General features: G+C 50.6%; 1 protein-coding gene across 4 annotated transcripts in view; it reads right to left on the bottom strand.

The window, feature by feature from the left end:
* Positions 1–13,099, bottom strand: part of LOC144953531 (uncharacterized) — a 68,702-nt gene that overhangs the window by 18,348 nt on the left and 37,255 nt on the right. Inside the window, exon 14 of one of the 4 annotated variants that reach the window (XR_013640823.1) lies at positions 6,643–6,775. The exons of the other annotated variants lie outside the window; for them this stretch is intronic. The gene's annotated coding sequence lies outside the window, so the exon portion shown is untranslated. The remainder of the gene's footprint in view (positions 1–6,642; positions 6,776–13,099) is intronic. 4 annotated transcript variants of the gene reach the window in all.

The following is a 13,099-nucleotide window of genomic DNA, read 5'->3' as shown; positions in this document are numbered from 1 at the left end:
TCACGTTCTGCAGATGTAGATGCCACTGGTTCTTCATCTTCTGCAGATGTATATGCCACTGGTTCTTCATCTTCTGCAGATGTAGATGTCACTGATTCTTCACATTCTGCAGATGTAGATGCCGCTGGTTCCTCACGTTCTGCAGATGTAGATACCACTGGTTCTTCTCGTTCTGCTGATGTAGATGCCACTGGTTCTTCACGTTCTGCAGATGTAGATGCCACTGATTCTTCACGTTCTGCCGTTGTAGATGCCACTGGCTCTTCTCGTTCTGCAGATGTAGATGCCGCTGGTTCTTCAAGTTCTGTAGATGTAGATGCCACTGGTTCTTCAAGTTCTGTAGATGTAGATGCCACTGGTTTTTCACGTTCTGTAGATGTAGATGCCACTGATTCTTCACGTTTTGCAGATTTAGATGCCACTGGTTCTTCACGTTCTACAGAAGTCGATGCCACTGGTTCTTCACGTTCTGTAGATGTAGATGCCACTGGTTCTTCACGTTCTGCAGATGTAGATGCCACTGGTTCTTCACGTTTTGCAGATTTAGATGCCACTGGTTCTTCACGTTCTACAGATGTAGATGCCACTGGTTCTTCACGTTCTGCAGATGTAGATGCCACTGATTCTTCACGTTCTGCAGATGTAGATGCCGCTGGTTCTTCACGTTCTGCAGATGTAGATGCCACTGGTTCTTCATCTTCTGCAGATGTATATGCCACTGGTTCTTCATCTTCTGCAGATGCAGATGTCACTGATTCTTCACATTCTGCAGATGTAGATGCCGCTGGTTCTTCACGTTCTGCAGATGCAGATACCACTGGTTCTTCTCGTTCTGCTGATGTAGATGCCACTGGTTCTTCACGTTCTGCAGATGTAGATGCCACTGATTCTTCACGTTCTGCCGTTGTAGATGCCACTGGCTCTTCTCGTTCTGCAGATGTAGATGCCGCTGGTTCTTCACGTTCTGCAGAAGTAGATGCCACTGGTTCTTCTCGTTCTGAAGATGTAGATGCCGCTGGTTCTTCATGTTCTGCAGATGTAGATGCCACTGGTTCTTCACGTTCAGCAGATGTAGATGCCACTGGTTCTTCACGTTCTGCAGATGTAGATGCCACTGATTCTTCACGTTCTGCCGTTGTAGATGCCACTGGCTCTTCTCGTTCTGCAGATGTAGATGCCGCTGGTTCTTCACGTTCTGCAGATGTAGATGCCACTGGTTCTTCTCGTTCTGAAGATGTAGATGCCGCTGGTTCTTCACGTTCTGCAGATGTAGATGCCACTGGTTCTTCATCTTCTGCAGATGTATATGCCACTGGTTCTTCATCTTCTGCAGATGTAGATGTCACTGATTCTTCACATTCTGCAGATGTAGATGCCGCTGGTTCTTCACGTTCTGCAGATGTAGATACCACTGGTTCTTCTCGTTCTGCTGATGTAGATGCCACTGGTTCTTCACGTTCTGCAGATGTAGATGCCACTGATTCTTCACGTTCTGCCGTTGTAGATGCCACTGGCTCTTCTCGTTCTGCAGATGTAGATGCCGCTGGTTCTTCAAGTTCTGTAGATGTAGATGCCACTGGTTCTTCAAGTTCTGTAGATGTAGATGCCACTGGTTTTTCACGTTCTGTAGATGTAGATGCCACTGATTCTTCACGTTTTGCAGATTTAGATGCCACTGGTTCTTCACGTTCTACAGATGTCGATGCCACTGGTTCTTCACGTTCTGTAGATGTAGATGCCACTGGTTCTTCACGTTCTGCAGATGTAGATGCCACTGGTTCTTCACGTTTTGCAGATTTAGATGCCACTGGTTCTTCACGTTCTACAGATGTAGATGCCACTGGTTCTTCACGTTCTGCAGATGTAGATGCCACTGATTCTTCACGTTCTGCAGATGTAGATGCCGCTGGTTCTTCACGTTCTGCAGATGTAGATGCCACTGGTTCTTCATCTTCTGCAGATGTATATGCCACTGGTTCTTCATCTTCTGCAGATGCAGATGTCACTGATTCTTCACATTCTGCAGATGTAGATGCCGCTGGTTCTTCACGTTCTGCAGATGCAGATACCACTGGTTCTTCTCGTTCTGCTGATGTAGATGCCACTGGTTCTTCACGTTCTGCAGATGTAGATGCCACTGATTCTTCACGTTCTGCCGTTGTAGATGCCACTGGCTCTTCTCGTTCTGCAGATGTAGATGCCGCTGGTTCTTCACGTTCTGCAGATGTAGATGCCACTGGTTCTTCTCGTTCTGAAGATGTAGATGCCGCTGGTTCTTCATGTTCTGCAGATGTAGATGCCACTGGTTCTTCACGTTCAGCAGATGTAGATGCCACTGGTTCTTCATGTTCTGTAGATGTAGATGCCACTGGTTTTTCACGTTATGTAGATGTAGATGCCACTGATTCTTCAGGTTTTGCAGATTTAGATGCCACTGGTTCTTCAAGTTCTACAGATGTCGATGCCACTGGTTCTTCACGTTCTGTAGATGTAGATGCCACTGGTTCTTCACGTTCTGCAGATGTAGATGCCGCTGGTTCTTCACGTTCTGCAGATATAGATGCCACTGGTTCTTCATCTTCTGCAGATGTAGATGCCACTGGTTCTTCATCTTCTGCAGATGTATATGCCACTGGTTCTTCATCTTCTGCAGATGTAGATGTTACTGATTCTTCACATTCTGCAGATGTAGATGCCGCTGGTTCTTCACGTTCTGCAGATGTAGATACCACTGGTTCTTCTCGTTCTGCAGATGTAGATGCCACTGGTTCTTCACGTTCTGCAGATGTAGATGCCACTGATTCTTCACGTTCTGCCGTTGTAGATGCCACTGATTCTTCACGTTTTGCAGATGTAGATGCCGCTGGTTCTTCACGTTCTGCAGATATAGATACCACTGGTTCTTCTCGTTCTGCAGATGTAGATGCCGCTGGTTCTTCACGTTCTGCAGATGTAGATGCCACTGGTTCTTCTCGTTCTGCAGATGTATATGCCACTGGTTCTTCACGTTCTACAGATGTAGATGCCACTGGCTCTTCACGTTTTGCAGATTTAGATGAAACTGGTTCTTCACGTTCTACAGATGTAGATGCCACTGGTTCTTCACGTTCTGCAGATGTAGATGCCACTGATTCTTCACGTTCTGCAGATGTAGATGCCGCTGGTTCTTCACGTTCTGCAGATATAGATGCCACTGGTTCTTCATCTTCTGCAGATGTATATGCCACTGGTTCTTCATCTTCTGCAGATGTAGATGTCACTGATTCTTCACATTCTGCAGATGTAGATGCCGCTGGTTCTTCACGTTCTGCAGATGTAGATACCACTGGTTCTTCTCGTTCTGCAGATGTAGATGCCACTGGTTCTTCACGTTCTGCAGATGTAGATGCCACTGATTCTTCACGTTCTGCCGTTGTAGATGCCACTGATTCTTCACGTTTTGCAGATGTAGATGCCGCTGGTTCTTCACGTTCTGCAGATGTAGATGCCACTGGCTCTTCTCGTTCTGCAGATGTAGATGCCGCTGGTTCTTCACGTTCTGCAGATGTAGATGCCACTGGTTCTTCTCGTTCTGCAGATGTAGATGCCACTGGTTCTTCTCGTTCTGAAGATGTAGATGCCGCTGGTTCTTCATGTTCTGCAGATGTAGATGCCACTGGTTCTTCATCTTCTGCAGATGTAGATGCCACTGGTTCTTCGTCTTCTGCAGATGTAGATGCCACTGATTCTTCACATTCTGCAGATGTAGATGCCGCTGGTTCTTCACGTTCTGCAGATGTAGATACCACTGGTTCTTCTCGTTCTGCAGATGTAGATGCCACTGGTTCTTCACGTTCTGCAGATGTAGATGCCACTGATTCTTCACGTTCTGCCGTTGTAGATGCCACTGATTCTTCACGTTTTGCAGATGTAGATGCCGCTGGTTCTTCACGTTCTGCAGATGTAGATGCCACTGGCTCTTCTCGTTCTGCAGATGTAGATGCCGCTGGTTCTTCACGTTCTGCAGATGTAGATGCCACTGGTTCTTCTCGTTCTGCAGATGTAGATGCCACTGGTTCTTCACGTTCAGCAGATGTAGATGCCACTGGTTCTTCATGTTCTGTAGATGTAGATGCCACTGGTTTTTCACGTTCTGTAGATGTAGATGCCACTGATTCTTCAGGTTTTGCAGATTTAGATGCCACTGGTTCTTCAAGTTCTACAGATGTCGATGCCACTGGTTCTTCACGTTCTGTAGATGTAGATGCCACTGGTTCTTCACGTTCTGCAGATATAGATGCCACTGGTTCTTCATCTTCTGCAGATGTAGATGCCACTGGTTCTTCATCTTCTGCAGATGTATATGCCACTGGTTCTTCATCTTCTGCAGATGTAGATGTTACTGATTCTTCACATTCTGCAGATGTAGATGCCGCTGGTTCTTCACGTTCTGCAGATGTAGATACCACTGGTTCTTCTCGTTCTGCAGATGTAGATGCCACTGGTTCTTCACGTTCTGCAGATGTAGATGCCACTGATTCTTCACGTTCTGCCGTTGTAGATGCCACTGATTCTTCACGTTTTGCAGATGTAGATGCCGCTGGTTCTTCACGTTCTGCAGATATAGATACCACTGGTTCTTCTCGTTCTGCAGATGTAGATGCCGCTGGTTCTTCACGTTCTGCAGATGTAGATGCCACTGGTTCTTCTCGTTCTGCAGATGTATATGCCACTGGTTCTTCACGTTCTACAGATGTAGATGCCACTGGCTCTTCACGTTTTGCAGATTTAGATGAAACTGGTTCTTCACGTTCTACAGATGTAGATGCCACTGGTTCTTCACGTTCTGCAGATGTAGATGCCACTGATTCTTCACGTTCTGCAGATGTAGATGCCGCTGGTTCTTCACGTTCTGCAGATATAGATGCCACTGGTTCTTCATCTTCTGCAGATGTATATGCCACTGGTTCTTCATCTTCTGCAGATGTAGATGTCACTGATTCTTCACATTCTGCAGATGTAGATGCCGCTGGTTCTTCACGTTCTGCAGATGTAGATACCACTGGTTCTTCTCGTTCTGCAGATGTAGATGCCACTGGTTCTTCACGTTCTGCAGATGTAGATGCCACTGATTCTTCACGTTCTGCCGTTGTAGATGCCACTGATTCTTCACGTTTTGCAGATGTAGATGCCGCTGGTTCTTCACGTTCTGCAGATGTAGATGCCACTGGCTCTTCTCGTTCTGCAGATGTAGATGCCGCTGGTTCTTCACGTTCTGCAGATGTAGATGCCACTGGTTCTTCTCGTTCTGCAGATGTAGATGCCACTGGTTCTTCTCGTTCTGAAGATGTAGATGCCGCTGGTTCTTCATGTTCTGCAGATGTAGATGCCACTGGTTCTTCATCTTCTGCAGATGTAGATGCCACTGGTTCTTCGTCTTCTGCAGATGTAGATGCCACTGATTCTTCACATTCTGCAGATGTAGATGCCGCTGGTTCTTCACGTTCTGCAGATGTAGATACCACTGGTTCTTCTCGTTCTGCAGATGTAGATGCCACTGGTTCTTCACGTTCTGCAGATGTAGATGCCACTGATTCTTCACGTTCTGCCGTTGTAGATGCCACTGATTCTTCACGTTTTGCAGATGTAGATGCCGCTGGTTCTTCACGTTCTGCAGATGTAGATGCCACTGGCTCTTCTCGTTCTGCAGATGTAGATGCCGCTGGTTCTTCACGTTCTGCAGATGTAGATGCCACTGGTTCTTCTCGTTCTGCAGATGTAGATGCCACTGGTTCTTCTCGTTCTGAAGATGTAGATGCCGCTGGTTCTTCATGTTCTGCAGATGTAGATGCCACTGGTTCTTCATCTTCTGCAGATGTAGATGCCACTGGTTCTTCGTCTTCTGCAGATGTAGATGCCACTGATTCTTCACATTCTGCAGATGTAGATGCCGCTGGTTCTTCACGTTCTGCAGATGTAGATACCACTGGTTCTTCTCGTTCTGCAGATGTAGATGCCACTGGTTCTTCACGTTCTGCAGATGTAGATGCCACTGATTCTTCACGTTCTGCCGTTGTAGATGCCACTGATTCTTCACGTTTTGCAGATGTAGATGCCGCTGGTTCTTCACGTTCTGCAGATGTAGATGCCACTGGCTCTTCTCGTTCTGCAGATGTAGATGCCGCTGGTTCTTCACGTTCTGCAGATGTAGATGCCACTGGTTCTTCTCGTTCTGCAGATGTAGATGCCACTGGTTCTTCTCGTTCTGAAGATGTAGATGCCGCTGGTTCTTCATGTTCTGCAGATGTAGATGCCACTGGTTCTTCATCTTCTGCAGATGTAGATGCCACTGGTTCTTCATCTTCTGCAGATGTAGATGCCACTGATTCTTCACATTCTGCAGATGTAGCTACCGCTGGTTCTTCATGTTCTGCAAATGTAGATGCCACTGATTCTTCACGTTCTGCCGATATAGATGCCACTGGTTCTACACGTTCTGTAGATGTAGATGCCACTGGTTCTTCACGTTCTGCAGATGTAGATGCCACTGGTTCTTCACGTTCTGCAGATGTAGATGCTACCACCGCCATCTATTGCACGGCATTTGAACCTCAGACTCTCGGTCTGAACAGCTGCAACTGGACATACGAAGTCTGTTCATACCTCTGAAAGTTTGTAAGTTGAACGTTCGTAGTTAGAGGTGGTCCCCGCAGGAGAGGACGGGGGGGGGGGGGGGGGCGTAGGAACGTGAGAGAGCTCGAGACGCTTAGAGTGAAGGGAGTCCTTGAAGGCTCCGCTGGAAGAGACAGAGACTCGCCAATTATTCAAGCATCACTGAGTCACAGACTCACAGAGACCCACGGAAACCCACAGAGACCCATGCTCACAGAGATCCGTCCTACAACTAAACCAAGTTCATGTTACCGGGTGGTAGTGCCCCACTGAGCTGCTTTGTTCAGATAAGGGACCTCGCCATCACACCTGAACCAAATCGCTGATATCATCATCATAGAGACCCACAGAGACCCACAGAGACTCATAGAGGTCCCACAGAGTCTCACAGAGACCAACAAAGACCCATAGAGACCCATAGACTCACAGAGACCCATAGAGACCCATAGACTCACAGAAACTCACAGAGACCCATAGAGACCCATAGACTCACAGAGACCCATAGAGACCCATAGACTCACAGACACCCACAGACACCCATAGACTCACAGAAACCCACAGAGACCCATAGACTCACAGAGACTCACAGAGACCCATAGAGACCCATAGACTCACAGAGACCCATAGAGACCCATAGACTCACAGACACCCACAGACACCCATAGACTCACAGAGACCCATAGACTCACAGAGACCCACAGAGACCCACAGAGACCCATAGATTCACAGAGACCCACAGAAACCCATAGACTCACAGAGACCCACATACTCACAGAGAGCCACAGACACCCATAGACTCATAAAGACCCATAGACTCACAGAGACCCACATACAGCCATAGACTCACAGAGACCCACAGACACCCACAGACTCACAGAGACCCACAGACACCCATAGACTCACAGAGACCCACAGACACCCATAGACTCACAGAGACCCACAGACTTCCATAGACTTACAGAGACCCACATACACCCATAGACTCACAGAGACCCACAGACACCCACAGACTCACAGAGACCCACAGACACCCATAGACTCACAGAGACCCACAGACACCCATAGACTCACAGACCCACAGACTCACAGAGACCCACAGACACCCATAGACCCACTGAGACCCACAGACTCACAGAAACCCACAGACACCCATAGACTCACAAAGACCCATAGACTCAGAGACCCACAGCCACCCATAGACTCACATAGACCCACAGACCACCCATAGACTCACAGAGACCCACAGACACCCACAGACCCACAGACACCCACATAGACCCACATAGACCCATAGACTCACAGAGACCCACAGACTCCCATAGACTCACAGAGACCCACAGACACCCATAGACTCACAGAGACCCACAGACACCCACAGACTCACAGAGACCCATAGACTCACAGAGACCCACAAACTTCCATAGACTCACAGAGACCCACAGACACCCATAGACTCACAGAGACCCACAGACACCCACAGACTCACAGAGACCCATAGACCCACTGAGACCCACAGACTCACAGAGACCCACAGACACCCATAGACTCACAAAGACCCATAGACCCACAGAGACCCATAGACTCACAGAGACCCACAGACACCCAAATACTCACAGAGACCCACAGACTCACAGAGACCCACAGACACCCAAAGACTCACAGCGACCCACATACACCCACAGACTCACAGAGACCCACAGACACCCAAAGACTCACAGCGACCCACAGACACCCATAGACTCACAGAAACCCACAGACACCCATAGACTCACAGAGACCCATACTAAAATTAAGCGACGTTTACGTTAACATGTTAAGGCCCCACTTGCTGACCTGGTCATCACAAATTATAGCAACTCAACCGAGCGGCTGATATCATCACCATCAGAGATCATGCGTGACGTTGCCAGCCGTAGCGAGCGAACTCTAAACGCGTCGGTGGCGTTGATTCTAAACGTGGAGGGGAAACGCACTCTTTGTTTCTCTCGGTAAAGTCGCGTAGGTTATAAAATGAATTAAATCCCGACGTTTTGGGCTCAACACAAGCTTAGTTTGGAGCTTTTGTGACTGCAGGAATTACTCTTTGGTGGTTCTTCTTTCGGTAAAGTGACGTATCAAGAGAAAGTAATAAATTAAATACTGGCACACGACGACGTTTCGATTGCAAACAAGCAATCATCATCGGGTATAAATGAAATAGAAACACAAATCTAGTACACTTAGAAATGTAATGTAATACAACAGAGAGTAAACTTAGAAATGTCATGTAATACAACAGAGTCGGATATCCGACTCTCTGTTGTATTACATTACATTTCTAAGTATACTAGATTTGTGTTTCTATTTCATTTATACCTGATGATGATTGCTCGTGTTGCAATCGAAACGTCGTATGCTAGTATTTAATTTATTACTTTCTCTTTATACGTCACTTTACCGAAAGAACCACCAAAGAGTTACATGAAGATCTGCCTCCGAGTCATCATTTACACCTCGGCGTAGGTAAGAGAGGCTGGAGGAGCCAGGGGGGAGAGATAGAGAGGGGGGTAGGTGGAGTGGAGTGCTGCAAGCTCCTCCTTAATACTTCAAATCTAGAGTGGAGGGGGAAAAAACCGGAGGAGCCGGAGACAAATCCACGCAGCGACCACCACGGGGAGAGAGACGCAGACTCCAACATAGACAACAGCAGCTGCAGCAGGCGTCGTCAGGGTCTGAGATCGAATCCAGGGACCTCCTTTAGACCAGGCGAGGTAGTTAACATCTCCTAGCCAGCGTGGTGACTATATAAAATGGAAGCTAACACCGCCACCACCACTACCGCCACCACTACCACTACCGCCACCACTACCGCCACCACCACTACTACCACCGCTACTACCACCACTACTACCACCACTACTACCACTACCACCACCACGACCACCACTACTACCACCACTACCACCACCACAACCACCACCATAACCACCACTACCACCACCACTACCACCACTACCACCACTACTACCACCACTACCACCACCACTACCACCACCACAACCACCACTACCACCACCACTACCACCACTACCACCACCACAACCACTACCACCACAACCACTACCACCACCACTACCACCACAACCACTACCACCACAACTACCACCACAACCACTACCACCACAACCACCACCACCACCACTTCCACCACCACCACTACCACCACCACTACCACCACCACTACCACCACAACCACTACCACCACCACTACCACCACCACCACTAACACCACCACCACCACGACCACCACCACCACTACCACCACAACCACTACCACCACCACCACAACCACCACTACCACCCCCACCACTACCACTAACACCACCACTACTACCACAACCACCACCACCACGACCACTACCACCACCACCACTACCACCACCACCACTACCACCACCACTGCCACCACCACTACCACCACAACCACTACCACCACCTCCACTACCACCACAACCACCACCACTACTGGATATTCAAGTATTGCGGCAGAACATTTGACCAAAACTTCTTGCGCGCCGGTCCGGCCTTGCCTCCCTTGTCCGACGGCTTCACTTTCTCCTCCTCCTCCTCCACCTCCTCTTCCCCCTCTTCCCCTTCCTCTTCCCCCTCCTCCTGATAATCATCTTCATCATCATCACGATCATCATCATCATCGCCGTTGTCTTCTCCGTCATCATTCTCCTCCTCCTCCACCTCCTCCTCCTCCTCCCCTTCCTCCTCCTCCTCTTCCCCGTCGCCATCCTCCTGATCATCATCATCATCTTCAGCATCATCATCATCATCTTCAGCATCATCATCATCATCTTCAGCATGATCTTCAGCATCATCATCATCATCATCTTCAGCATCATCATCATCATCTTCAGCATGATCTTCAGCATCATCATCATCATCATCTTCAGCATCATCATCATCATCTTCAGCATGATCTTCAGCATCATCATCATCTTCATCATCATCATCAGCATGATCATCATCATCTTCAACATCATCATCTTCAGCATGATCAGCATCATCGTCGTCATCTTCCTCCTCCTCCTCCGCTTCATCTTCCTCCTTCTCGTCGTCGTCGCCACCTTCCTCAGCCTCAACATCGTCACCCTCCTCATCACCATCCTCCACCTCCTCTTCATCACCACCATCATCCTCCTCCTCATCACCATCATCATCCTCCTCCTCCTCCTCCTCATCATCATCATCATCATCCTCCTCTTCATCACCATCATCATCATCCTCCGGCTCGTCGTTCTCCCCACGTGATCGTTCCACTTTCCTCGGGCTCCTGCCGCCGGTCACGAGGAGCCCACTCGTCGCTACGCCGTCTCCACCCTTCACCACTTTGTCTGTAGTCTTCACAACCTCATCTGTAGTCTTCACTCTGTTTCTACCCTTCACGACTTCTCTACCCCTCACCACTTTGTCTGTACTCTTCACCACTTTGTCTGTAGTCTTCACCACTTTGTTTCCACTCTTGACGACGTCTCTCCTCTTCAGCACTTCTCCACTCTTCACTCCGTCTTTCCTCTTCACGACGTCATCTCCACTCTTGATGACTTCTCTACACCTCACGACTTCTCTCCTCTTCACCACTCCGTCTCCACTCTTCACTCTGTCATCTGTAGTCTTCACCACTCCGTCTGTCCTCACCACTCTGTCTCCACTCTTCACTCCGTCCTTCCTCTTCACGACGTCATCTCTACTCTTGACGACTTCTCTACCCCTCCCCACTCCGTCTCTACCCCTCACCACTCCGTCTCCACCCTTCCCTCTGTCTCTACCCCTCACCACTCCATCTCTACCCCTCACCACTCCGTCTCTACCCCTCACCACTCCGTCTCCACCCCTCACCACTCCGTCTCCACCCCTCCCCACTCCGTCTCCACCCCTCACCACTCCGTCTCTACCCCTCACCACTCCGTCTCCACCCCTCCCCACTCCGTCTCCACCCCTCACCACTCCGTCTCTACCCTTCACCTCCTGCCGACCCTGGCCAGCCTCCCCGCAGGGCACCGCCGTGCCGAGCGCCTCCTCCTCCTCTTCTCCCTTCCGGCCGCCGGGATTTGCCGGCGGCTTTGCCGGCAAAGCGCCGAGGGCGGCGCTGACGCCGTAGAGCTTCCGCTCGATCGAGTCGACCCTCACGTAGACGGAGCGCAGCCCGCGCAGGGCCAGACGCACGTAGGCGGCCACGTTGACAACGTCGCTAACGCCGCCGCTACCGCCCCGGGGCCTGGTGGGAACCGAAGCCTGCCCTCGCCTGACCCCCCCGTGGCGTCCACCGTCGTCGTCGTCACCGCTAACACCCCGCGGCCTGGTCGGTACCGAAGCCTGACCTCGCCTGCCCGCCCTGTGACGTCCGTCGCTGCCGCCGCCGCTAACACCCCGGGGCCTGGTCGGTAGCGAAGCCTGTCCTGGCCTGTCCGCCCCGTGGGGGTGACGATTCCGCCCCGGGGGTACCGGCGGCGGCGGCCACTTGCCGGGCCTCCTCCTGTGTCTGGGGCGGCTGGGGGGGTCCGACTCGGGGGAGGGGAAGGGAGGAGGAGGATGAGGGTTGTTTGTGTGTTTTGTGTTTTGTTCATCATCGGAGTGGAGTGGAGAGGGGGTGAGGGGATCGAAGGAGTCGGCCCCAGGGGTATTTCGTTTTTGGGAGGGAGGGAGGTGAGGGAAGAAGGTGAGAGAGGTGAGGGAGGGAGGTGAGGGAGGTGAGGGAGGGAGGTGAGGATGGAGGTGAGAGAGGTGAGGATGGAGGTGAGGGAGGTGAGGATGGAGGTGAGAGAGGTGAGAATGGAGGTGAGGGAGGTGAGGGAGGTGAGGATGGAGGTGAGGGAGGTGAGGATGGAGGTGAGAGAGGTGAGTGAGGGAGGTAGGTGAGGGAGGTGACGGAGGTGAGGGAGGGAGGTGAGGGAGGGAGGTGAGGGAAGGAGGTGAGGGAGGGGAGGATGGAGGTGAGGGAGGGAGGTGAGGATGGAGGTGAGGGAGGTGAGGGAGGGAGGTGAGAGAGGGAGGTGAGGGAGGTGAGGGAGGTGAGGGAGGGAGGTGAGGGAGGTGAGGATTGAGGTGAGAGAGGTGAGGATGGAGGTGAGGGAAGGAGGGAAGGAGGGAGGGTGGTGGTGGTGGTGGAGGTGGTGGTAGTGAGAAGGGAGGTGAGGGAGGGAGGTGAGAATGGGAGGTGATGGAAGGAGGTGAGGGAGGTGAGGAAAGGAGGGAGGGAGGGAGGTGGTGATGGTGGAGTTGGTGGTAGTGGGAAGGGAGATGTTTACATGTTGTTATGGCGAGAGGGATTTGGGATTTGAGAAGAGCACGGCGGAAGGAGTAAGAGGAGGAAGAGGAGGGAGACAGAGGAGGATGTAGGAGGAGAGAGACGACGCTGAGTGAGCGACGCAGCACGAGGAGCGGAGAGCGCACACAGAGA

The sequence above is a fragment of the Lampetra fluviatilis genome, chromosome 77 (assembly GCF_964198595.1).
Source record: "Lampetra fluviatilis chromosome 77, kcLamFluv1.1, whole genome shotgun sequence".
NCBI lineage: Eukaryota > Metazoa > Chordata > Hyperoartia > Petromyzontiformes > Petromyzontidae > Lampetra > Lampetra fluviatilis.
The sequence above is the reverse complement of the archived record's forward strand: the minus strand, read 5'-3'. Positions and strand labels throughout refer to the sequence as shown.